The 25323-nt window shown below is 39.8% G+C and overlaps 2 pseudogenes; both read right to left on the bottom strand.

The window, feature by feature from the left end:
• Nucleotides 1-834: 834 nt before the first annotated feature.
• LOC113915848 lies at nucleotides 835-9572 on the bottom strand (annotated as a pseudogene).
• Nucleotides 9573-14156: 4584 nt separating this feature from the next.
• LOC113915849 lies at nucleotides 14157-15453 on the bottom strand (annotated as a pseudogene).
• Nucleotides 15454-25323: the final 9870 nt, after the last annotated feature.

Genomic DNA, 25323 nt, shown 5'->3' with positions numbered 1-25323 from the left:
CCAAAGATGAGGGAACTTTGTCTCCAAATACATAGTCAAAGTGAGGTAATGAAGAAAAGTTTAAAGATATATAAGCGTTTTTCAAAACTATGTCAGAGTGCCTGGTTGGCTCAGTTGGTGGATATGTGATTTTTGATCTCAGGGTTGTGAGTTCAAGCCCCATATCAGGTGTAGAGATTACTAAAAAATAAATAAATAAAAATCTTTTTAAGGAAAACTATATTCACTAATACATTAACAATGAACTCTGGATTTCCCATGCCTATAATCCACTATGTCACTTACCTTTTTCAACACATATTTGTCTATTCAGCTATCTCTTACTAGGTGGTGGTAAGACTTTAATTTTTATAATATTACCTTGCACTTTTCTCAAATTTCAGTGAGGAAGAATACTTTAGAAGCTTAAAATCCATAACCTTGCAACAGACACAGTCGACTTTTGACTAGGCTGTACATATTCAAGGATGAGCATATTTTATAGGAAGTGGGAAAGTCATTAAGGTTAATTAGAAATGAAATGAAGTTAGTTAATTAGAATATTTAGGAGAAATTATACCAGCTACTCATTTAAAAAAGAGAAACAGCTGGACCAAGAGGTAGAGAGAAAAGAAAGCAAGAGACTGAGAGAGAGAGAGAGAGAGAGAGGAGAAGATATAAGTAGAATTATGGAAACTGTTCATTTTCATTCTGTTGACCTCAGGACAAAGCCGAGTTAAGAACACAAGGGAAGTTAATTCTTAAGTGTGAGCAAGGACTGAAGAACCAGGGCATGTGGGTGGCGCTGGGCTCAAGAAGGCACGTGCCAGGCCAGGCCCTGGGGGTGGGGAGCAGTCAGAAGCCCAGGGGGTTGCTGGTGACCATGCCACCTCGTTCCACCAAGGCCTTGGAGATGCTCTTGAAGTTACGGAACAGCTCCTGTTGCTGTGGGTCAGACTGCAGAGTGGCCATGTTCTCCCGGACCCGGGCTGCCGCCTCGATACACTAGCTGTCACACAGCATCTTCTCGTGCTGGGCTGTAGGGTGGCCCTCGCTCAGGGATCTTGAGGCCCTGGACAGAACTACCACCATGGCGTAGAGGTCAATGGCACTGTCTGCCAGGCGCTGCAGCACGAACTGTTCATTGATGATCCCCTTCTTGTGTTTTATTAGCTTGGCCTCCACCACAGCGGCAAACTGCTCTAGAGCCTTCATTGTCAGCTCTCCACTCCGATTCAGCTCCTGGTGGATGACAGCACTGAGACTCAGGCCACTGCCTGAGTGAGAGCTCAGAGAAACAGCCTCCTCAGCTGTTTGCCTGCCTCTCCTAGCAGGAGGCTGGCATTACCAAAGGGATTCTTTAGAGCATTGCCAATTCCAAAAATTTCCTTGCCTTTGTCCATACAGCCCTGAAGAGCCACAAACAGCCGGAGATTGTCATCAGTCCCCTCGAAGCTCCGGAAAATGTGAAGGTCTCGGAGAACGCACTCTCCCCCAGGCTCCTTCATGAAGCCCATGCCGCCCATGATCTGGATGCAAACACCCCTCCCAGTTTCTCTGGCCCTGGGACTTTTACCTTAAGATGATTATAGTAAATAAATGTAAATATTTATGGTATTTTGTTATGACAGCCTTAAATTAATGCACATATAAGTGACTTACCTATAAAAACACATGTGATAATAATTCAATTTATATACGTCTAACTAACTGGATATAAGGATAAACAGTTGTCAGGGAGAAGGCCACAAGTGGTCTAATGAGCTGCCCTTTGGAGGAAGTCCTGTGGAGTAGCTGGGACAGGCCAGGGCCACGCATAAAGGTAAGTCCATGAGAGATAAACCTTGGCTCATGTATGGAAGGTTATCATATGCTTGAGATAGCTTCCGGTTAAACCTCAAGCCTAATGCCTGAGTGAATTACACTGGTTGGTGTAATTACTCAATCATGTTGTTGCATGTACCCTAGGCTTTTTCCCATTGCAAGGCATTGCAGCCAGGGAGTAATAGCAGAATCTCATTCTCCTGGGGATCTGCTTAAGGACATTTGGAGCGCTCCCAGCAAACGTAGCCCCCTTGTCTTTACTCCTGCTCACCTACAGCCAGAGAGAGGCAACAGGACATTAAGATTTTTCATAATGATTTGCATTATGTATGCTTGGGAAATAACTTCATTTAAAAGAAAAATAATTGTAGAGAGTATTACGGTTTTATGAAACAGATCAGTGTAATCACCTCATATGTTTACATGTCATGCCCATGGTACCACATAATGACTGTCCTGCAAACAGAAATAATGAAATGTTGACATTAATGAATCTATAGAAATAGATATGCCAAACTAGGAAGCTAAGTTTCTTGTGTTGACTTGCAAATTGATGGGAAATTCTGGGTTTTCTCAAATGTGTTTAATATAAAATCAAAGTATGATACCTCTGGCTAATGTTGAATAGAATGAGCTATTAGGGGGACACTCGGAGGGGGTCAAGGACCCTCACACAGATTACTCAGAACTGGATGAAACATTCTCTTCATAATGGATTACCTTTCAGACTTTAGATACCCAGCTTTCTGGAAGACACGTCAGTAAATAATTTCACTAAGCCCCAAAAGTCTGAGCACCTCTGTCCAACACTGATCCCTCTACAGCAGCACATAAAATCCAAATTAAAATGAATTGAAATGTGTTTGGGGATTTGGAGAATCTTTGGAGTAACTCTTGACAGAATGAAAATTAGCCTCATATATAGTAAGAAAACTCCCTTTACCTCATTTTGGTAAAAGGCTGAGAAAAGCAGATGAACATGAAGAGGTAGATTGTGATTATCTGCCCACGATCAAGCAACTGTTTTCCCTTGGTGCAATGTGCAAAAAATTTCCAATTATACGTTTATTTTACCCACACATGGTCATTGTCCCTGCTTTGCCTCTGAATATGCAAAATGATATAGAAAGCCGCATCTCCCAAAAGCCATACTTTTCAGACATGGGTTCAAGTCGTTTTGATTCATGCTCTTGACTTGCCATGGTATGGAGCTCCCTGACTAAGAGAACTTCGGCAATGTTAGTTACTTCCCTTTGGGGTTCCCACCGTCCCTTCAAATTCCTTAGAAGAACAGTTACCTTGTGGGCAGTTAATATGATTAACATCATAAACATTTCTGAAGGCGGGCTATACTCATAAAGCTTAAAGCTAGTCTATATTCGTGAAAGGTAAGCATTGTGAGATAGAAATATTTAAATGAACTCATGTAAGTCTTGATAAAAACTTATTAACTGATTTTTTTTCTTTTGTGAGATGACTAGAAAGTACAGTGAGACTAAAAATACATTTTCCAAAATAGCAGAGATTTGCAAACAAACCAAAAAAAAAAAAAACAAAATAAAATAAACCAACCAACCAACCAAACAAGTAAAAACTTGTATCCCTGGCTGAACGTCCAACACTAGAAGATTTTCACATTTATATAAGCTGTCACATGTGCCTCAGTTTTGACAATCATGCTTCATATGCAGAGAGAAAAGTATTTTTTTTCTGGTATTCAACCTTAAGGGCTTAATACATTATTTCCTTTCTATCTTTTTCTTTTTCCCTTTTTTGACAAACGTCAGGCGTGTTTCTCTAAAGAAGGATATTGAAGGGAATGAATAAACTAATGATAGAACAAATAAGAGAATTGCTTGCCTTCCTCCTTCAACTATGTTAACCCCGAATCTTTATAACCACTTGCCACCTATCACTGTGTCTCCCTCCTGCCTCTTCCCTCTTCCTTCCATATCCAAAGGTTTCAGATAATTAATCACACAGAACTGTTTTTTTTTTTTTCACATGAATCTGCCCTGAGAGGCCTTTCAAACAATTAGCTTCTTTGCAAGTGTTCAAAGATGAGGTACACATTACCAATATGATAAAACTCTCCAGATTCCTTGCTTCCTGTCATGGATTTATGTTAGCCTAGTCTTTCAAGACTTTATTTCCAACAGCTTATGAGAAAACAGACAGAAGATGGCACTGTTTACTCATTAGTAAAAGGTCAGCAAACCCCACCTTAAAAAAACTGCTTTCCCTGCGAGAACATACAATACTATTAGAAATTGGAAGTAAGACTGCATATATAATAAGCACAGTTTTTTAATATTACAATAGAAAATATAAATCTAAAATTAGACAAGGTAAACAAAACAGTTAGAAAACAGTCTTACCACACAGAATTTTTAAGAACAACCCATTTCAAGCAGAAAGCAATTGTAGTCACATATGGTAGAGGAAGGAACCAGGGACTTGGGTTTGGGTTCCAACACAACCATAAGACCTTGGCACAAGCTGTTCAATGTCTCCTTGAGTCTAAATGTTACTACAAAGTGGGGGTAATAACACCTACTCTGTAGGATAGTTTTGTGGATTGAATAACCACATAGTAAAAGTTCATTAGCAATTACCAGACTATAGCTTTTGGTTATCATTTTTTAAAAAAGATTTTATTCATTTGTCTGAGAGAGAGCGCGAGCAGAGGGAGGGGAGGAGGAGGCAGATAGGATGCGGAGGGGGGAAGGTTGCAGAAGGACAAGCAGACTCCCTACTGAGTGGGGATGCCAATGATGCGATATCCCAGGATCCTGAGATCATGACCTGAGCTGAAGTCAGACCCCTGACCAACTGAGCCACACAGGTGTCCCTTGGTTGTCATCTTAATAAGACATCTATGATCACCAAATAGCATAATGCCTAACCTAGAAAAGCAGTGTAGAAGTTGATTATATTACTAACAAGGGGACAAAAAAACTTAGCTGATTTGTGTGTTGATTTACTGATGATTCTTACTTAAACAAGAAGTTGGGCAAGCGTAAAAAGGAATTAGTTACTAATCTTGAACTTTCGAGTGCTTGGCTATTTCACTCTTTCCTTTTCCTTAGGAGAGAAATTTGATTATTCCCAATTAAATGATCGAAGGCGTTTCATTATTGATGAGAGAATTTTATTCTAGTTTTCAGAAGCACTAAGAGAATAAACTATTTTATCTAGATAAGTAGAAATAAAAGTATGTTCTTTTATGTTTTATTCTGTTACTGTAATTGTAGATATTGTTTTGTAGCCCACCTTCCCTGGGATGAACCCAAATGGGAAAATAGCATATGGTTAAACATTTTTGTCCCAGTTGCTTCACCAAAATTTAAAGTAAAGATACATTATTTGTGCTCAAACTATACCAATTATATATGAACATTTTAAATTAACATATATAAATAAAGGCTTACTTTATCTTGTAATATTTAACTTCGTAACAATATTAACTTTAAATATCAACAGTTGAAATGATTGTTCAGACATTGTTAAATGTTTAACTATTCATTCTCACGACCCTCGCGTGGTAGAGCTATCAACCAAAAGTCAATTTCTTCTTCTTGGGCACACAGCCAGCCTACGTTTCCTGGTCTCTAGTTAGATGTGGCCATATGCCTGAGTTCTGCCCAATGGAATGGGCATGGAAGGAACATATGTCATTTTTGTGCCAATGCTTCTTGGAAGAAGGTATGGTTCCAACCATAAAAGATCGATTTTTCCCTCTGTTGCCCAGATGCAGATGACAGGGAGGCCCTCAGGGATAGCAGAGCCACAAAATGTAAAGGATCTGGGTTCCTGTGTCTCCATGTGAAGGGATGCATCCGTGGCTCAATAGTTATTAGGCAAGTGGGAAATAAACCTCTATTTGTTCCAGCAGTTAATATTGCCCAAACTAATACTATCATTAAAAAAGGAGGGGGCTAGTAATCACATGGTAGCATACGATTTACTATGATTCTTTAGAACTTTCTCCATTGAAATAGGGATACCAAGTAGTAAATTCCTTTTGATGGGAGAGCAGACTGCTCATTCAACTCATTAGCAATGCTCTATACTGGAGCTCATTTCTCATTAATCCATTTTTTTTTTTAATTTAAAGATGCCAATGTCTCATCAATTGTTAGTGTTAGAGTACATTTGCACAGATATCGGCCTCCTCATGCTTTTGCTCAATTTTCTCCATGAGACGATATAATGGAGAAAAATATTTAAAGCTAAAATCGATGGCAGTCACTTATATGTTCCAATGGATGGGGAGTGAGTTTTATTTTATTTTATTATTCTTTCCTTCCTCTCCCAAGTTTAGAGTGCAGCAGAAAGTTAGAAATTCCTAAGTTACAACTATTTCTTTCCTGTAGAAGAAGAGAACCTGAAGAGATGGCCCACTGTAGAACCACTCAGTAATCCATCTTTGGGGGTGCAGAAGGGAGTGGAGGCCTAAAAATAAGCAGAAAGTGAAAAGCTCAAGTTTTCCAAATAATGATGTAAGAGGAAATGAGTTGGATGGATAGGGGGATATGAGATACTGTCTTAAGAAGAGGGGCACAAATAGCCAAACTATGGAAAGAGCCAAGATGTCCATCAACAGATGAATGGAAAAAGAAGATGTGGAATATATATACAATGGAATATTACACAACCATCAAAAAACCCCCAAAATCTTGCCATTTGCAATGACGTGGATGGAACAAGAGAGTATTCTGCTAAGCGAAATAAGTCAATCAGAGAAAGACAAGTATCATATGACCTCACTGATATGAGGAATTCTTAATCTCAGGAAACAAACTGAGGGTTGCTGGAGTGGTGGGGGGTGGGAGGGATGGGGTGGCTGGGTGATGGACATTGGGGAGGGTGTGTGCTATGGTGAGTGCTGTGAATTGTGCAAGACTGTTGAATCACAGACCTGTACCTCTGAAACAAATATTTAAAAAAAAAAAAAGAAGATAGTAGGAAGGGAAAAATGAAGGGGGGAAATCGGAGGGGGAGACAAACCATGAGAGACGATGGACTCTGAGAAACAAACTGAGGGTTCTAGAGGGGAGGGGGTGGGGGGCTGGGTTAGCCTGGTGATGGGTATTAAGGAAGGCACGTATTGCATGGAGCACTGGGTGTTATATGCAAACAATGAATCATGGAACACTCATCAAAAACTAATGACATAATGTATGGTGATTAACATAACAAAATAAAATTAAAAAAAAAAGAGGGGCTGGCAGTTTTTAATAAAGACTGATGCAACCCAGTGATTTTTGGCAGTGACAGTGAGGCCATGTGCTGGTTCTTTTCCATCCTCTGCTCCTCTCTTCCTGCTCTGCGCCACAGAATGGTTCCCACAGAACCTCTCTTTCTACATTTCCATTTGGACGTGATCAGTGGGAAGCACTTGCAGAAGAGTGGGTGATAGAAAGAGAGAGAGAACACGGTGCTTCTCCTCCTCTGTCCCTCTCCTGCACAGGATTCTGTAAAGCCCGGATATCCCTGAGACCTGAGAGCCTCTGGATCTGATACCACTGCCCCCTTTCCTTGCTTCTTCCAGCCTAGGATGGCAATGGCTTCCTTGTTTTGCAGATCCCTGTCTATTGCTGTCTCCATTTTTGGTTCTCAAACCTCTACATAGTCTCTTCTCTGAGAAGACTCATCTCCCACCAGGACCCCGATTAATGGAAAGTTGTTGTTGGTATTGGGGGGGGTGTTATGGAAAAGATACTGAGTTCATTGTTGGTATGGTCCCCATGCTACACTGATTTACTGACATGAAACTTCATGACATTCTGTATCCAGAGAGCAGGAAGAGATCATTGGTGTATTTTCAGTGTTGCTTACATGTACTATGCAAACATTGTGAATATAAAACTATAGGCCTTTACTTCAGGGGCTTCTCTATTGAAACGATTTAGACAAATAAACAAAAGTCAATCTATTTTTGTCCAAGCCCTCTGGAACCTGCTGAGCTTTTGGGTGGGAGGCGGAGAAGTGTGTGAGGGGGTGTAAGTCTATCTATGACTTTTAGGTTTTAGTGGTATTTGCGAATGAGGGAATATATGAATTCTTTAGCAGAAAGGAGAGAAGAAATTGGTCACAGGAGAGAAGCCAAAATAGGATCAATAATTCATCAGAAAAGGACTTTTGCAACTAGAAATAACTGTATGTACTTAAGCTGCCTGGGAATGTTGAGAAATCTTGGGAGAATACAGATTTTGCACAAAAAGTGGGTTTGGTTAATGGAGACAATTTTAAAGACAAATTTCAAGTAGATAATACCTGATTTTCACAAGTCTAAATGAAAAGCTACACATAGATTTATGGTTTTGAGTTTTTCTTCTAAAATTTATGTATTCCTTTGCTTTATGTTTTTAAACTTTTTATTTTATTTTATTTTTTAAAGATTTTATTTGAGAGAGAGAGAGCATGAGTGGGGTAAAGGGCAGAGGGAGAAGCAGACTCTCCGCTGAGCAGGGAGCCTGACATGGGCTCGATTCCGGGACTCTGGGAACATGACCTGAGCCTAAGGCAGATGCTTAACCGACTGAGCCACCCAGGTGCCCCTAAACTTTTTATTTTAGGCTGGTTTTAGATTTACAGGAAAGTTTTGCGGATGGTACACAGTTCCCATATACCCCATGCCTAGTCTTCCCTATTGGTCGCATTTTACCTTAGACATGCTACATTTGCTATAACAAACCGACATTGATACATTATTATTAACTAAAGTTCATGCTTTATTCAGACCTTAGTTTTTACTTGGTGCACTTTTCTCTCCCAGGGGTCTGTCAATGACATCACCTCACATTTAGTTGTCCAGTCTCTTCAGGCCCCTGTGAACTGTGACAGTTGCTCGGACTTTCCTTGTTTCCGGCCTTGGCAGTTTTAAGGAGTGCTCCTCAGTATTTTGTAGAATATTCCTCAGCTGGAATTTGTCTACTGTTTTTAAAACAGGTTTGTGGATTCTGGGAAAGGAGAACATAGAGTGAAATGTCTTTCTCGTCACATCATATTAAGGGTAAATACTATCAACATGACATGTTATTAATGAAGTCAATGCCTTAATTTTTAATGTATGTATTCTGGGTTCACCACTAGATTGCAAACCCTCTGAGGATGGAGACTGTGTTGCTCTTTACTAAGTGCAAACTCCTTGCTGTCACTGCTAGAAATGGTAGCTTTTTTTATGAATTTATGAATTTCCCAACATTTTATCATGAGATACATAGAGACCATACAGAACCAGGCGGCCTATTCTCCTCCTACGTATTTTTGACAAAGTGATAAAAAGCCGACTGCGAAGTAGAAAATTTTGTATCATAACAAAAGTGAATGCATGCTACATGAAACCTGAAAAGCCTATTTGCAATGATGTCAAATGCCTTTTCATCTCAGTGTTGTTGTGGCTGTATTGTTCTTTGAACTTTTTTGTTTAAATTCCTTTCAAAAAAGGTAGAAAAAACATATGACCCTAGATGTCTGACAAACCAGTTCCTTAGTGCCCTGCTTTTCTTACCAGGAACCAGAATCTTTTCCATGGATTCCTCTGGGGAGAGTCTAGCGTAGCCTTCACAAATTTGGGGGTGGGGATAAGCACTTACCCTTGGATTGCCCAGAAGCTCATCAGTGAAGAATGATTTGTGTTTTGAATGTCCTTTGCTTACTTCAGTAGCTATTGATGTGGGAAGTGTCCTAGTTAGTATCAACTTGTCCCGGTACGAACCTTCTCTCTTGCAGGAACAGATACGTTTCTTGTACGCTGACTGCATTTATCTGTCTGAGGTTCTTTTGTGTTTCCTGAAGCCCAGTTTGCACGTGCGGAATATTCCTAGAGACGGCAGAAAGAGGAAAGGAGGCAATATGAGGATAAAAAAGAAGCAGTGGTTCTTTTCTTGATATCTTTTTTTTTTTTTCCTACTCGAGATCAGACAGCTTCACCTGGTTCATAACTTGATGGTGGGCAGATTCACATTTCTACTTCTTTTGATGTGCCGGGAATAGCCAGCAACCCCTGTGCCAAGGCATGAAAGATGACTCCAAACTTTGCCGTGAGAGAAGAGAAGGCGAGGGGTTCAACGCTCAGAGACGAAGACCCTTTGCTCGGCTTTGCTCCCGCTTTTATTAGTCCTTCAGGATAATCACAAATCCTTATCACTATTTCTCAAGCACGTCATGTGTGACAAGGGGTCCTACTGAAACTGAGAGGATTTACGGGAAAGATAAGATATACTAATCTGCATGTTCTACTAAACATAGCCTAAGGGACAATGCACACATCTCTTAGATCACAGGGTGGCTGTTTGGGCTGAGAAGGCTTCCGGAAGGCAACTCCCCGCAGCATTCCAATGGCAGAGTGGTCAAGCAGGCCTTGGCGTTCCAAAGGCCCAAGCCCTTCTCTGAAACCTTCCCTCACCCCCAGTGGCCTCGGTGTTACATTTTAGCAAGCCAGGTATTATGGCTGATTTCATGCTGTACATTAACCCCAACATTGATGATTCTCTGCCCAATCAATTTTCAGAAACTATCTCCTTGCTGCATCATTTTTCAGATTATACCAAGATCTTCTAAGTTATACATTTGGATAAGATTCCAGCTAATGAAATAATGTCCATGTACGTTATTATATTTGCTTTTTCTCAAAATACAAATAGCTCAGGTGTTCATTCAGCAAATGCTCATTAAAAATTATTAAATAAGGGGCATCTGGGTGGCTCCGTCAGTTAAGCATCTGTCTCTTGGTTTCAGCTCAAGTCATGATCTCAGTGTCCTGAGATCAAGCCCTGCTTTGGGCTCTGCACTCTGTGGGGAGTCTGCTTATGCCTTTCCCTCTGCTCATCCCAGCTGCTCTTTCTCTCTCTCAAATAAATAAATAAAATCTTTAAACAATTATTAAATTAAGACATTTATACTTGTTTTAGCAATATCTTTTTATGTATAGAGATTTTCGTATTTCAGGTCTAAAAGATATAATTTTGCCTCTTTTGTATTTACTATATTCACTCTACATCTATTAACATTGTTTACTAAACACTCTCAGATCCTGTATTCTGTTGTTTTCTCCTTGAAAAGAGTATCCATTTCAGAAGTCTGTGATTATGTGTCTGAATTCTATTTGATCAAGTAAATTATTTTAATTATTTAATTAATTACTAGATCCGTTTATTTTTTTAGAGGGAGAGAGAGAGAGCATGGGGCAGAGGAGAGGGAGAGGGAGAGACAGAGAGACAGAATCCCAAGCAGACACCCCACTGAGCAAGCCGAGCCTGATGCGGGGCTTGATCCCACAACCCTGAGATCATGATCTGAGCAGAAACCAAGATTCGGTCACCCAACCAACTAAGCCACCCAGGTGCCCCGAGTGAAATGATTTAAAATAACATATTTATTATAGGTGGAAGCGAATTGCAGATTGTTAAACTATAGGCTGATGTCAGGCAGAGAGATGGAAAGACATTGACGGATAGAAGCAAATCTTCTATATAGCTTGAACGTGTAGTCTTCCTGCCCTTGGTCTGTTTGCCAGACATCATTTGGGGCCAGATCAGCTTTATTCACTATGAAGAGTTACAGTCATTAATAAAACTACTATTTATTTAGCACTCAGTATGAGATAAGCATTGAATTAGACAGTGAGTATATAAGACCAATCAAAAATAGGTCAGGTTTCTGTCTTCAGGAAGATTACAGTCTAGTAAGGGAAAAAGTATTTTCAAATGGTTACAAATGAAAGATAAAAATGCAACTCTGACAAGTGCTATGAAACTGAGGTGTAATAAACATTTTTAAATTCAATTTTAATTGAGATATAGTAAACACAAATTTTACCTTTTTGAAGTGTACAATTTGGTGGTTTTAAGTGTATTAGTAAGAATGTGCCACTATCACTACTATCTAATTTTAGAACATTTTTATCACCCCATAAATAAACCCTAATTATGCCTCTTACCAGTCTCTCCCAATTGCCCCCTCTGCATCCCCTAATCTACTTTGTTGTAATGGATTTGCTTATGCTGGGCATTTCGTATAAATGGAATCATAAAATATGGAGCCATTGTGTCTGGCTTCTTTCATTAAGCATAAGGTTTTTGAGGTTAATCCATGTTGTAGCATATATATATATTATTACTTCATTCTTTTATGAATCTAGATAATGTTTTATAAATTTAAATACTATTTTGTGAATCTAAGTAATATTTGTTTGGATTTGTTTATCCTGTTCATCAGGTGATAGATACTTGGCTTATTTCTACTTTTTGGCTCTTATAAACAATGCTGCTATGAACATTTGTGTACAATTTTTTGTGTGAAGATGTATTGTTTTATTCTTTTGGGCATATAATTGGGAGTGGGGTTATTAGATCACATGATAAGCCTATACTTAATTTTTTGAGGAACTACCAAAATGTGGCGATACCATTTTATATTCCCACTAGCATTGTATGATGGTTCCAATTTCTCCATAGCCTCGCCAACACTTATTATTGGTAGCCTTTTTTTATTATAGTCATCCTAGAAAGTGTGAAGTATGAACTTGTTGTCATTTAGATTTGCATTCTTTAATGACTAGTGATGTTGAATGTCCTTTCATGTGTTTATTGGCCATTTGTATATTTTTTAGAGAAATCTATTGAAACAATTTGCCCATTTTCATCTGGGTTATTTATCATTTAGTAGTATTTTTATATATTCCTTTTTGGGGTTATTTTCTTAGTGGTGGCTCTGGGGAGTCCAGTTAATATCTTAATTTATAACAATCTAGTTAGGATTAATAACTTAATTTCAATTATATACAAAAACTTACTGTTACATAACTCATTTCCCTCTCCTTTCCTTTGTACTGCTATTGTCATACAAATCCCATTATTATGCACCGTGTGCTCACCAACATAGATTTATAAACATTTCTTTATGCAGTTGTATCTTAGATGAGGTAGAAGAAAAGAAAAGATTTACAACCCCAAAAAAATGCCCTGGGGCAAAACTTTTTCACACAGGGAGCTCAGCGTTGGGTTAGTTAAAGATAGACTTGCAAGGGGGTTCTTCCAGGGAATGACTGGATAGCTAAATAATCATTTTCTGGAATAAGACAGTGAAGGAGTTCTGATCCTGCTCTGCTATCTCCAGTGGATTTTCACCATGTTTCTGGGCCTTTGATTTTCAAGACTATCTCAGAACAGGAGAAGGGGGGATGCAATTAGGGCAAATTAAATCCCTATAATGATGCTTGCTGTTCTTACCAAGATTAGGTTACTTTTCCTGAATAAACATTCCTTGGACTACTAAAAATATCTTGTTAATTTCCGGAGTTTTGAAAAAGTTCTTGAAAATCTTTGTGAGTTTTGTCATTTCTTTTATAGAGAAAAAAATTTGGAAGTCTTTACTCAGCCATTTTTGCTGACAACCTTATTATGTATTTATGTTTAAAGTAGCAGAGGCTAAAAGAAGCCTTGAGATTTGGGAATGAGAGAGTATTTCCATATGAGGCTGAGAAGTTGGTCAGTGGCCAGATTATTCAGTTCTGAAGATCATATTTAGGAGTTTAGTTTAGGCTTTTTTTTTTTTAAGATTTTATTTATTTGACAGAGAGAAAGACAGCCAGAAAGGGAACACAAGCAGAGGGAGTGGGGGAGGGAGAAGCAGGCTTCCTGCTGAGCAGAGAGCCCAATGCGGGGCTTGTTCCCGGGACCCTGGGACCATGACCTGAGCCGAAGGCAGACGCTTAACAACTGAGCCACCTAGGCACCCCTAGTTTAGGCTTTATTTTATTACTTGGTTTAGTTTTTTTGTGTACGTGAAAAAAACATTTATTTTAAGAAAAAAAATTAGTGAACAAAAAATATAACAGGTTTCACTTAGCAAAATACACCCAAAAGGAAATCACAGTACAAAGCCAGTTTTAAGTCAAGGCATTACCAGTTCCTGCAGTGTTAGCAGGGTGTCTCAATTTTCAAAACTAACTTATTTTTAAAAAGCTTAAACCTAACCTAAAAGATTTTAAATGAAAATAAACTAGAATAAACAAACAGGAAAATGTTCCTCTTTGAATTAGATAGAGATCTAACACCTTGAGTTTTCCAAAAAAGCACGCCTCCCCAAGGTGTTCATGGTGATGTGGTATAAAAGATCCATTTAATGTACTTAAAAACTACTTTAACTCAGATAACATCACCCTGAAGTACACACTACCGAAATGTTAATTGAGAAAAGTGGAAAGGAGTTTTAGTTTACTCATTAACACGTGCTACAAGAAAGTTTGCATGAGAAAACACTGAAGAGGTGATTTCTTAATCCAGATTTCACAACTCCTGGTACAAAATGGGTCCCACAGCTTCCTCTAGAGTCATAATCACTTTTCACTGTTTGTTGGCTGCCTGTGAAAATTTGATTGCAGTAACTGAAATGCTCCTATGGAACTCGTTGTATCCACCCACGCTGTTCCAGCCTCCAGAGCCAGCCTGGGAGCAGCCACTCACAGACTGCTCTGGAGGCCACTGCAAGTGGCCTGGGCTGACACCCCCATGCCTTGCATCATCCGGCTGCAATACGGCCCGTTGCTGGCCCCAGTTGTGGAGTTCAGGAAAAGTTCTGGATAGCTGTGTTGCATGTTGGCCAGGTCTTTGGACATGGCTGCCATAGCTTCTTTGTGAGTGGCAAACTCGACATCGGCTTCCCCCATCACTCTTCCATCAGGGCTCATCTCAGTATGGGCTCTCCCAGGGTTGAGGGGAAAGAAGTTGTAAATGTCGTACTCTGTGGCTGTGTGTGGCAGCCTCTCATGTGGACCCAGGGTACAGTGGTACTCTGGGCTGTGAACTCGCCGTCTCCATACCTGTGGTCATACATGCCCGAGAGACAGTAACTGAGGTCTCTCCCAAACAGATGGGTGGTGAAGCCGTAGCCATTGCCGAGGCCGCTGTACTCCTCGTAGCCCCCAGAGCCTGCATGATCAGCACCAGATCTCATCCTCTCCAGGCCTGCTTGCTGGACGATGCCAATATACCTCCTGGCTGTGCCGGGGCGGGCAGAAGACCAGCCGCCGTACGGACGTGAACTTCAGAGGAGGATGCGCGTATGACCGGACTTCTTCCTGACTGCTCTTGAACAGTTCAGTATACCTGTGCCCGATTCTCTCCTTGTGCTTCCCCTAGGGCCTTCTCAGCTAACTCCTGGGAGGCAAATTGCACAAGGCTTCCTCTGTAATCTTGCCCTTGGCGTCACAGGCAATGTGATCCTGTTTGGCACAATTTCCAACCATGAGAACTGAACAATTTCTTCCTTGTTGCATCCAAATGGGAGTTCTCAAAGCCACATGAAGCGGTCATTGGCGGTGTCAGCACTGTTCAGACCGCTGTGTTTCAACACCCAATCCCTTTGGGTTCTGTGGGACTTGGACACCTCAATGTACCGGTGTCCCATGCTTTCCCTGTCTTTTTTGAGGGCCATTTTTACATCATTTTCTGATTCAAGTTCAATAAAAGCCTCCCTGCTGCGCCTGCCTTCTCTAGCTTAGGAGGGATGAATGCCTGCAGCCCCGTCATGGATTGCTCACCGAGAAAGGACGTGCTGCGCATCCTCGACAACAGAGCAGGAACAGGCCAGGCCACAGAGCGTGACTACAATGCCTCCACCTCCCTTGGGTCCCAGCATCATGGACACTTGAGAGGACAGACATCAATATGCTTGGGTGCCACTTCCTGTGGCTTAATAACCCCCAGGGAAGGGGTACCCACAGTTGGACACACCCCAGGTAGGTAATGAATTGTCCTAAACAAGAGCCCTATGGCCATCTTGCTTCAGTGCCCCAGCACTCACCAGAGCAACCAAGGCTGGTGGTACCGGGCCTGGGATGGGCTCCAGCTCCCTTCCTGTTGGGACAGGCCTTTAGTTTAGTCTTTATTCTCAGGGCACGGGAATGTCACCAAAGGGTTTTAGGAAGAAGGGAGACTAGTATGGACTTAGGGAGATTCGTTAGCCAGGAGAAGGAGAGAAGACAAGGGCAAGGCTGTGCATGGAAAGCAGCAGAAATGAAAAAGGAATGGGCAGATATCAGGGCTATTTAGGAAATAAAATGAACTGGGCTGTTGGTCGATTGAAGGGAAAGTTTGAGGAAGAAATTCACAAAGGGACACAGCTCTCCTGCCCTCAGATCACCCCGCAGTTCTGATTCTTGGCTAAAGTGTCCAAAACTACTACCAACATTTCATCTTGGATGAGCGCACAATGTATAAAGTGAAATTGCCCTCAAGTGTAGTCATTTTCAGTACAGGTAGAGTGATCTCTCTCTCTGTCTCTCTCTCTCTCTCTTCAAATTGACACAATAAAAAGAAACTTCTCAGAAGCGGAAGGATTGTCAAAAGCTCTGGTGACGAAGAGAAGACAAGAGAAGAGACAAAGGAGAATGGTGAGAGCTAAACCAAAACCCACATCAAACACCTGTGTGTCTCCTTCTCTTAGGATTTTATGGAAATCAAAACACAAAATGAATCTATTCTTAGGAAAAGCCGCTCTGTTTTTCCTTGCAATCACTTTTGAGATCTCATATGAGATTTGATTTATCTAACAATTCGAAATATTTTCACTAAGATTTTCACCCTTCCTTGATGTGGAAACAAATTCTCTCATCATGTGAGTCTCTAGCCATGCCCCTGAGCTTTACAACGGTGCAGCTATTGTTATAACCCTACTTCCAGTAACCTCTTACAGTGATATTAATAGCCCATCCCCAAACAGTGCACTTGTCTGAAAGGTTTTTCAGTGATTTACTCTGTTCATAGCAAGCTGGGAATTATGACAATATCAGGAATCACAAGTTTCCAAATTAATTGCTTGACACAAGATAAAAATAGTACCCTGCACTGATATAGGACCACAGACACCAAATAGTAATAAATGTTATTTAAATATCAGAGTGGTACCAGGATATATTAATCATATAAAAAGTTTGTCATATTAATATTAACATAGCATTACTTCACAAATTAAAAAAAAGCACATAAATCTTTGACCCAGAAATTCAACATCTAGGATTGTATTGTAAAGATAAACTATAACTTTCACACACGCACACACACACACCACAGTTTTTGGAATAATGTGATTTCAGCATGGTATGACATAGCAGTGAATGAGAAATATCCTAAATGAATTTCAATAGTTAAAATTATGGTAACAAATTGTGAAAAAAAGGAGATCATTCTATATGTACTTATATGGAAGCATCTTCATGAAATATTAACAATAAAAAGAAAGGTGCAAAGCACTTCATATAATGTATTACTATGTGGAAATAAAAACATATACATGATTATACATATAAAGGCTATCTTTGAAAAGATCCATAGGCAACGGATCACAATGGCTAACTTAGGAAGGGGAACCAAAAGACTGAGAAGCTTGGGAAGGGGAGGGGTTGTGTGCTTTTTTGGTATATGATTTCTTGTATTATTTAATGCTGAACTATGCATATATACTAATTAGCTTAACTAACTTAAAAATAGTATGCTTACGCTTGTATTGCTTACCTTTATAGCAGGCTATGTTTGTCTATCCATCTATATCTATCTATCTATCATCTATCTATCTATCTATCTATCTATCTATCTATCTATCTATCATCTATCTATCATCTACCTATCATCTATCCACATACATCAAAATATATATACAGTGTATTTGTCAGGGTTCTCTCAATATATATAGTTGGTTCTGTTTCTCTTTCTCTCTCTCTCTACATATGTGTGTGTGTGTGTGTGTGTGTGTGTGTGTATGTACATATATATACTGCCTCAGGCAGAGTTTCTATGTTGCAATTTTGAGGACAATCCTTTCTTCTGAAAACATCAGTCTTTGCTCTTAAGGACATCAACTGATTAGATGAGGCCCACCACATTTTAGCCGTTAATACATTTTACCCAAAGTCTACTGATTCAAATATTAATCACATCTAAAAATTACTCTCACAACAATATGTACACTGGTCTTTGACCAACAACTGGGCTTCAGAGCCTAGCTAAGTTGACACATAAAATTAACTATCACACATACACTGAGAGGGGCACCTGGGTGGCTTAGTCAGTTAAGCATTTGCCTTTGGCTCAGGTCATGATCCAAGGGTCCTGGGATTGAGCCCCACATCAGCTCCTGCTCGGCGAGGGACCTGCTTCTCCCTCTCTCTGCTGCTCACCCCCTGCTTGTGCTCTCTCATTCTGGCTCTCTCTCAAATAAATTAATAAATAAAATCTTTAAAAATGAAGAGCATTTCTACAAATGGGGCAAAGAACAAACAAGTCAGTGAAAATGTGTCCATGATCTATAGACAGTTGTTCCCTAATGATACCACCTATTCAAGTAGTGGATAAAGAAATGATAAAGTCAGCAAATAAGGAGTCCTTCTGTTAAAGACATGTCTTTAGATAGAAGGAGAGCATACCTTTCCCCTTCCAGGTATCATCATTTCCTGAAATGAGTAATATCCCAGTAGGGATAGTAAGAGAAAAATGGAGATCAATAACAGAACGAAAAAAACAAAATAAAACAAAGCAAAAACTAAAAGGTTTATATAAATGTATCAAATCAACATGTTGTACACTTTAAACTTCCGCAATGTTATGTGTCAATTATAGCTCATTAGAGCTGGTAAGACAGTAACATAAACAGAAACAAGGCAAAACAAAAAAGCTAAAGGGTTTGAAGTATCCTGCAGGTGAGAGTCCCCTACCTTTTGGCAGTTAGCACAAGATTTATACGTTACAGGCAGGTGTGTTGGTCATGAGTTAAAAGGAAGGAACAAACAAGAATGTGATGTATGAGGTGAGGCAGATGATCCAGTCTCACTTCGCAGAAATATATGGCCTAAGAATAAGCAAGTCTGTGTTTTGGAATTTTGCAAGGAAAACAGTTTAAACCACTCCGAGAGAGCACATTCCACAGTTTGGGTTTCAGGAAAGAAACCAACCTTAGGGTAGGGGATTGCAATTCTTGGTGGAAGATTTTCTAAATGACCTTAACTTTTATGAGGGACCTGATAGTATCCCAGATATTTAAAATGCTATTATATTTGTGGAGAAGAACTATGCGGTCTGTGTTGCACTAAAGACAAACTGCTGATGAAGATGTTGCTGATAGATGAGGACTCAGCTTCCATTCAGGCAGAGTTTTAGAACCTGGCGGCTCACGATAGCAGTAATGGGAAGCTGTGTGAGGTGGTGGGTATTTTATTTTATTTTATTTTATTTTATTTTATTTTATTTTATTTATTTATTTATTTTAATGTAGTGTTCCATGATTCATTGTTTGCATATAACACCCAGTGCTCCATGCAATATGTGCCCTCCTTAATACTCATCCCCGGGCTAACCCATCCCCCCACCCCCCTCCCCTCTAGAACCCTCAGTTTGTTTCTCAGAGTCCATAGTCTCTCATGGTTCGTCTCCCCCTTTGATTCCCCCCCTTCATTTTTCCCTTCCTACTATCTTCTTCTTCTTCTTTTTTTTTAACATATAATGTATTATTTGTTTCAGAGATACAGGTCTGTGATTCAACAGTCTTACACAATTCACAGGGGTCACCATAGCACATACCCTCCCCAATGTCTATCAGCCAGCCACCCCAACCCTCCCGCCCCCCATCACTCTAGCAACCCTCAGTTTGTTTCCTGAGATTAAGAATTCCTCATATCAGTGAGATCATATGACACTTGTCTTTTTCTGATTGACTTATTTCGCTTAGCATAATACCCTCTAGTTCTATCCATGTTATTGCAAAGGGCAAGATTTCATTTTTTTTTTGATGGCTGCATAATATTCTAGTGTGTGTGTGTGTGTGTGTGTGTGTGTGTGTGTGTGTGTACCACATCTTCTTTATCCATTCATCTGTTGATGGACATTTTGGCTCTTTCCATAGTTTGGCTATTGTGGACATTGCTGCTATAAACATTGGGGAGCACATACCCCTTTGGATCACTACATTTGTATCTTTGGGGTAAATACCCAGTAGTGCAATTGCTGGGTTGTAGGGTAGCTCTATTTTCAACTTTTTGAGAAACCTCCATACTGTATTCCAGAGTGGCTGTACCAGCTTTCATTCGAGGTGGTGGGGATTTTAGTATTATGAGTGCCGAAATAAGATGGACAGAGAAGTAAATACCAGCATTGTGACCACACTTAACATGGTTAGTCTAGATGACTTTAAGATTTTATGATTCCCTGATAATCTATGCCCTGATAATAAAGAATATTTTGTCTTAAATATACCAGCACAGCTATGCTTATGAATATCTGAAGGCAGAAATTAGCATATGTGTCAACATAATCTCACTACCTGGAATTTTTGATAACACATTTAAAGTAGTATGCATAGGGCGCCTGGGTGGCTCAGTTGGTTAAGCAACTGCCTTCGGCTCAGGTCATGATCCTGGAGTCCCGGGATCGAGTCCCGCATCGGGCTCCCTGCTCGGCGAGGGGCCTGCTTCTCCCTCTAACCCTCCCGGCTCTCATGTACTCTCTCTCTTTCATTCTCACTCTCTCAAAATAAATAAATAAATCTTTAAAAATAAATAAATAAATAAATAAATAAATAAATAAATAAATAAATAAATAAATAAATAAATAAAGTAGTATGCATAGAAGGTGCATAAAATATAAAGCTATAGATGGAGTTTTATTTTTAGTAACTGTGCTTATTTTCATCATGTTTTATGGCATGACTCCTATGTCAAATTCTAGACATCTAGGATTTTGGAAAGAAATTGACTTTGAAACCTTTTGTTTCCATTCAGTTTCTAAGACACTCTATGCAAGCATGAAAACTGAACAGTGTGATAAAATTTTGGAAGCTAGGCAATAAACACATTACTTTTGTAAAGAAAGAGTCCTAAACAGGTGAAAGAAGAAGTTTTGTGTGGCTTCCAGGCTTTTGGACTTTGTACGTTGATAAAATTATTTTTGTACTACAGAGAGAGAGGACCAAGAAAGGGTTGTCAATGTTGTTTTCCGACTAAGTCTGTATTAAAGAAAAAAATAGAAAATAACTAAACTCTAATATTGCCACTGCTTCATAGAAGAAAGAACTTTTCATAGATAAAAGCATAATTCATTCCCTGGGTTATATTCAAAATATTAAGCGACTGGTATGGTGCTCATACTAATTGACCAGTCAAAACAGACCTTGGTTGCTAAACTCTACTGGAGAACGATGCTTAAGATCAGCACTTAATGAACATAACCCTCGAATAAAGCAGAACCCTTTATGTTTCAGACCTTAGAGTCATGAAAACCTACGACTCTTTCCCTATTTTTCTCCATTTGCCAGGCTGCATAAGATTTTGACAGACACCTGTATGCGTGTGTCCAGACCAGTGTTTGCAGTGTTGGTTTATGATAATTTTTCTGTGGCAGGAACCCCTAGAGTTGCTATATATAGCAACTCTATGACAAGGCAGTGAGGTGTTTAGAATGTTCTTGAAAAGTGTAAAATGCCAATCTATGAACTCACTCAGGATTTTTAAGGGAAAAGTTGGTCCTTTAGGAATGACTCATAAAGTAGGGATATAATAATGTAGAGGAAAAATGGGCCACAGAAGATATTCTTTCAGTTCTGGAGGAGTTTTCAACCTATTTAGAGAAAGAAAATGTATGTGTGAGGAATGATGGAAAAATAACCCTGAGACAATTCATCAGTCAGGATAATATAGAGGCTTTGGCCCAAATATATAAATGCTAAAATACTCTAAAGTAAAAGGCTTATTACCTGGAAGTAAATGTAATCTGAGAAGAGTTCACAAAGCTTTCCTGTGTAAAGTATCTTTTTTTTTTAAATCTATAAGAATATTAATTTGCCTATATGTTACAAACAAGTCTTAGAAATCTATAATTAAACACAAGATGCTTTCAGTGTTTCAAAAAGGGTTAGTCAGGGAGAAGAATATCCATGGTAAGTCTCTGCTTTATGCTCATCATGGCCTCTAGGGTTTCTCGACATAGCCTTACTTGATGCTTTGTATCTTTAGATGCTATAGCTGCTCTCAAAATATTCTATGGTAAATGGTGAGGTTTGATGCATTAAATATTCAATAAAGTCACAATCATGAACTTGCTGGGCAAATAAAGAAATGAAAAAGATTTTTTCTTGGCTCTTACTCTGATTTTACATTTTAAAATTAGATTTCACTCAAAATTGGTAGCTTGCATCATATTCTGCCTTCATCAAGTACGTTCTGTTTTTACTCACCTTATTTTTAATGGCATGCATCCAAAAGGAAAATTACTTGAATTGAAGGGAGAGATATATTAACATTTTTTTTTCTGAAGCAGCACATCTGAAGTTAGATAAGTGTATATGATTTATGTCACCCCTGTTGGAATCTAGAAAGCACATGGACTTTCTCATGAGACAGCCAAAAGCACCTTTTTTTTCTTGTGACACAAATTATTCCAAACAAATCAAATAGTCAATTGCAAAATTTCATATTATGGGGTTGTATATATTTTCTCCAGTGAGTAATTTTTAAAAATGCAATCTTTCAGTATAAACTAGAAATATATGCACACAGACACACATACGTGCTTATGTATATATGTGCACTAGAAGTCTTTCTCTCTGTGAATAATGGCTCATTGTAGACTTCTAGTAACAGCAATATCAAGAAACAAATTGTGAACCATTAAAAAAATCCCAAACCTTTGTTTAAAAGAAATGTGTGGGTCACTGTTCTACAGAACCACATTTGTTTTTTCTGAGGTGTTTGTCAAAAGGAGATATCTAATACACAATGGAAAAGTTGACTCAGGAAATTAGAAATTTCTGAGAATTGGACAAATTGTTATGGATGAAAAGACAGCTGAGGTTTGAGAGAAGCAGTTTGGACTGAAGCTACTCAGACATCTAACTTGGATGAAAATGGAGAACTAATGGTTTGCTCCAGGAAATTCTTATGTCGGAATACCAGACTGAAAGCCAGTAAATAATATCCCTACTTTAGAAAATTTTTGTTAACCAAATGATTCAAGCAAACAGTTTGCTCATCTGGGAAAAGAGCTGTCTTTTGAGGGTGATAGTTTGCTCATCAAAACTCAGCCAGGGCACTTGACTACGTTCTCCAAGTCTTAAACTACTATCCTGTGAACTTTCCCAAATCCAAATCCTGGTTCTTTACTGAAAAACTTGCCTTAAATGACTCAAAACCATGTCCCCAAACATTACAAATGTTCTATCTTAAATTCCGACCCCCTTTTTATAAAAAAGATTTTTTATTTAGTCGAGAGAGAGAGAGAGCAGGCCCGTAGGAGCAGGTCAGGAAGAAGGGTCAGAGGGAGGGGGAAAAACAGACTCCCAGCTGAGGAGGGAGCCCTTTGCAGGGCTCAATCCCAGGATGCCGAGATCATGACCTGAGCTGAAGGCGGATGCTTAACCAACTGAGCAACCCAGGTGCCCCTTAAATTTCCCCTTTTGAGACACTATTGACATATCTGAAAGTGGAAATCTCTCTCACAAGTAATGGATTTAGCTTTGCTCAATCATCATGGTTTTGTCATGGTCTTTTAAAGGAAATTTATAGTGCTTCCATAGTTAATATTAGGCATCCAAGAGCAGAAGCAACTGCTTCCCAGATTCGGAGACATAAACCTAGAGTCAAGAGAATGGGCATATTGAAAGCACACCATTATTTTAGGAACATATTATAAAGAATAAAAAAATACAATTGAGGGTGGAGGTACACCTTTTTTTCAAGATTTATTTATTTATTTGAGAGAGAGAGAGAGAGAGAGAGCAGGGGGAGGGGCAGAAGGAGGGGGAGAATCTCAAGCAGACTCCCTACTCCCTACTCCCCTATTGTGGAGCTTAATCCCATGACCCTGAGACCATGACCTGAACTGAAATCAAGAGTAGGACACTTGACCAACTGAGCCACCCAGGCATCCCTGGAGGTACACTTCTGAAGATGAATTGGTGGATTGGAGATTGTCCTCAGGACTTCCTTGGGAGGCATGTGCTAAAAATGGCAGGGCCACATGAGAGCAAGAGCCTGAGTCACTGTGTCACCCCAGGAGAAGAGTCACCCCCTTCCAGGAACACTTGGATCAAACAGGGACATGCTGGCTCCACAGAAAATTCATGGAATTATAAAAGCCTGCCATTTCTAATTGACTTCTCCTGAGTTCTTATGATCAAAATCCAGGTTTCTTAGTTTTTTATTTTTTTTAAAGATTTTATTTACTTATTTGGCAGAGAGATACATAGCGAGAGAGGGAACACAAGCAGAGGGAGTGGGAAGGGAGAAGCAGCCCCCCGCCCCAGGAGAAGGGAGCCCGATGTGGAGCTCGATCCCAAGACCCTGGGATCATGACCCGAGCCGAAGGCAGATGCTTAATGACTGAGCCACCCAGGCATCCCCCAGATTTCTTAGTTGATAGCTATGGGAACACCCTTTATCCTCTGCCCTGCCTGACTGCCTTGACTAAACACAAAAAAGAGAAGGAGACTTCAGAGGAGGGAGATACTTGGAAACTTAGTAGGCAAAATCAGAGGAAACTCGAAATCAAGAGAATGGGCCTCACTCATAAAAGTGGCCCCACAACTATGCTCTGACAAATTTGTGTGCACAGAAGGGGGTATGGCATGGGATTGCTTTAATGTCTTCTAGGTTTGCTATTTGCTATAGGGCCAGGTGGGGCCTAGAATGGCAGAGCTCCAGGCTGCAATCAGCCCCTTCCACTTCCTTTGATGTATTGTAGAGGTAGTATAATTTTCTATTCATACAGTGAGCCAAACAAAGTTAGGAAACACTTTTCTAGAACCTGGTTGGCCTCCTCCTCCCCCAGCCCAACTACTGGATTGCCCTGGTTTTGGGGCACCTGTACACATTAGAGACTGAAAGCTCCACAAATTTCCACATAGTCACTTGGGGCCTATAGGACACTGGCAGTTGGAGGCAGAACTGCAGACCCCTTCGGAGCCATGAAGGATGTATTGCCTGCCACTGAGATGTCTTTTCAGGCAGTCCTGGAGCAGCTTTCAAGTGCTCTACTGATAACGGCGTGAATGCTTGAGACAAGTCCCAGGTCTCCTTAAGAAGAAGTTGTTGAAGCCCTCAAGTTCCCTGTGGTGGAGGCAAGTCCTTCAGTATTGCAAGTTCCATGTTTGGTGGCACTGAAAATTCTGAACAAAGCTTCATCTGAAGACATAATAGTCTTTCTTGACAAAGGACAGAAAAGCAAGTCCCATAAAACTTTCCCAAGTGACTGATGTTAATGATGTCATCAAAGCATTACAGAACAATGGAAAACAATTTCAGAAGAAAATAAAGAAAGATTTGAATGAAAATGCTCATCTTTGGCAAGGTCCAGAACTGTTCGACCAAAAATGGCAGGAGGGAAGAAAAAGTGTGGGAGAAGAAAGAACATGGGAAGAAAAGAAGGAACATTCAAATGCACAAGTGAAATGGTCATGAATGCTAAAGTGAGACAATTAAAATCCTTGGCTGAAACCATGCTGAAGGCCAGATGTTCCCTGATACTGTGAGAG

Source organism: Zalophus californianus, chromosome 1 (assembly GCF_009762305.2).
Source record: "Zalophus californianus isolate mZalCal1 chromosome 1, mZalCal1.pri.v2, whole genome shotgun sequence".
Classification (NCBI taxonomy): domain Eukaryota; kingdom Metazoa; phylum Chordata; class Mammalia; order Carnivora; family Otariidae; genus Zalophus; species Zalophus californianus.
Note: the sequence above shows the minus strand (reverse complement) of the source record. Positions and strands in the feature narration are given on the sequence as shown.